The sequence below is a fragment of the Lampris incognitus genome, unplaced genomic scaffold (genome assembly GCF_029633865.1).
Source record: "Lampris incognitus isolate fLamInc1 unplaced genomic scaffold, fLamInc1.hap2 scaffold_104, whole genome shotgun sequence".
In the NCBI taxonomy this organism is placed as follows: Eukaryota; Metazoa; Chordata; class Actinopteri; order Lampriformes; family Lampridae; genus Lampris; species Lampris incognitus.
Window position 1 is genome coordinate 220001 of NW_026611085.1, and position 2346 is coordinate 222346.

Below are 2346 nucleotides of genomic sequence, written 5' to 3' on the forward strand. Positions count from 1 at the left end.
GATCCCCCATGGCTAGGCCGCGACGAGTAGGAGGGCTGCCACGGTGAGCACGGAAGCCTTGGGCGCGGGCCCGGGTGGAGCCGTCCCGGGTGCAGATCTTGATGGTAGTAGCAAATGTTTATATGTGGATTTAGCAGGCCGAGTTGGAGAAGGGCTCAGATCCCCGAATCTGGAGTGGAGATGAGCGGGGCGTCTAGTGAGGAAACGCAAATGATCCCGCAGAGGCTGGTGGGAGCGCCGGGGAGAGCCCTCCCTGTGAAGGGCAGGGCGCCCTGGAATGGATTTCCACGGCTACGGCGCCCGCCTGGAGACCCCCCCCCCTGCCGGCGCCCAGCAGCTAACTTGCATATGTGATGGTCTTTGAGGAACTATTTTCGGTCTTCTAGTGTCTTTTCCCCGCAGCATCTACATTTCCCCACTGGGTGAGACTTGTCGTGGTTGGGACAGTGCTTTCCAGGGTGACGAGGGGAGCCTCTCCGCTGGAGGTGTCCAAGTAAGTAGTCGTCCACCTCTAGGAGCAGGTCACCCAGCTTGCAGAGCCTGTACGGGTCTTTCTGCGTCCCCTCCGGAACCTTGTCAAGTGTATTGAGTCCTTTCGCTTGCCGCAGGTGAGCCGTACACAGTAAGTAGTTTAAGTTCCATCTCCCTCTGAGCATAGGCCATCTTGGAGATACCTGCCTCAGCCTTGGCTCGTGCTTTGGAATTACTTGATTTTGAGAAACGAGACTGTAATGTCCACACCGTCTTCTCTGCCAGGGTGAGAGAAGAGGTGTGGGCAAATAGTGTTTCGCCTCCTACACAGCTAGGAGGGGTTAAATGTAGAGCGAATTTCATTGTATAAATAACGTGTAATTGACTTTGATGGTTTCGGGGGATTGGTTCCTCCGGTCTGGCGGATTGATTAGTGGCGACCGGTGTTTCTTACCGTGCTCGGCGACATGAGGCTACCTGGTTGACCTTCTCAAACACGCCCTCGGAGGGCCTCCGCTGGCTGGCTTCGGGGGATTGGTTCCTCCGGTCTGGTGTATTGATTAGTGGCGACCGGTGTTTCTTGCTGAGCGCAGTGACATGAGGCTACCTGGTTGATTTTCTCAAACACGGCTGCAGAGGGCCTCCGCTGGCTCGGTGCGTGGCGGAGCGCCCGGAGTTGGGTTTTCTGGGGAACATGCCTGTGTTCGGATGAGTAGTCAATTGCTGACGCTTGAAAGTGCAGCGTACAAGTCTTAGCGGTGCATCACTCGGCTCTTGCCTCGATGAGGAATGCGGCTAGTTGCGAGAACTAATGTGAATTGCAGGACACAATCATCGACACTTTGAACGCACTTTGCGGCCCCGCTAGAGACCACTCCTGTCTGAGCGTCGCTTTGCCATCAATCGCGAAAGAGAGGGTAAACTCTTCCACCCGCGGCTGGGGTGTCGCAAGCTTCCGCGCTTTCGTCTCCCACAAGTTAAGATGCTTACGCGTGTGGGTCGGGGTTTCCGTGAGCTGTACGCCTGCCCGTCAGCCTCGCACACGCGCCATCTATGGTCCTCTTCTGTGGCACATCCTTCTGCCAGGATGAGAGAATAAGTGTGGACACCAGGCGCGCAAATTAGCCACTCACTCCCACAGGCGATGTCGGCTACTTACCCGACCCGTCTTGAAACACGGACCAATGAGTCTGACGCGAGCGCGAGTCTGAGAACTTTACGGAACCCCATGGTGCAATGAAAGTGAGGGTCGGTGCGCGCCCGGCAGTCCGCGCACAACCGGCCCGTCTCGCCCACACCGTCGGAGATGTGGAGCATGAGCGCTTGCGACAGGAAGCGAACTATGCCTGTGTAGGGTGAAGTCAGACTATAGATAGCGGCGAAAGACTAGTCGAACCATCTAGTAGCTGATCCCCTCCGACGTTTCCCTCAGGATAACTGGCGCTTTGAAACCGAAGTTTTATCTGGTAAAGCGAAGGGTTAGAGGTGTTGTGGCCGAAACGATGGCTGAACAACCATAAGTTAACCCTCCGTTAACCTGCCAGGGCAACCTTAACTTAACCCTCAATTCCTGGGGTGAATTTTGTCCCCATACGTTGAGAAACGGGACCGATGGCTACACCGCTTTATAGCTACACAGCGAGAGGTTAACCTCTTCCACCCCCGGCTGGGGTGGCGCAAGCTTCCGCTCTTTCGTCTCCCACAAGTTACGATGTTTCGATTTCAGCGCAGCCCTTCTATGCTCCGTTCTCCCACACACGCCCTCCGTGCGCCTTGGCTACTGTGAAAAACTGGATGTAACTTAACTTTCTGCTTTTAAATCTGCAAGGCTTTAAATCCAAACTTAAAACTCATCTTTTTGCCTTAGCTTACAAT

The 2346-nt window shown here is 55.1% G+C and overlaps 1 pseudogene; it reads left to right on the forward strand.

The window, feature by feature from the left end:
* Positions 1 to 1218: 1218 nt before the first annotated feature.
* On the forward strand, positions 1219 to 1362 carry LOC130132079 (5.8S ribosomal RNA; annotated as a pseudogene).
* The last annotated feature ends 984 nt before the right edge of the window (positions 1363 to 2346 follow it).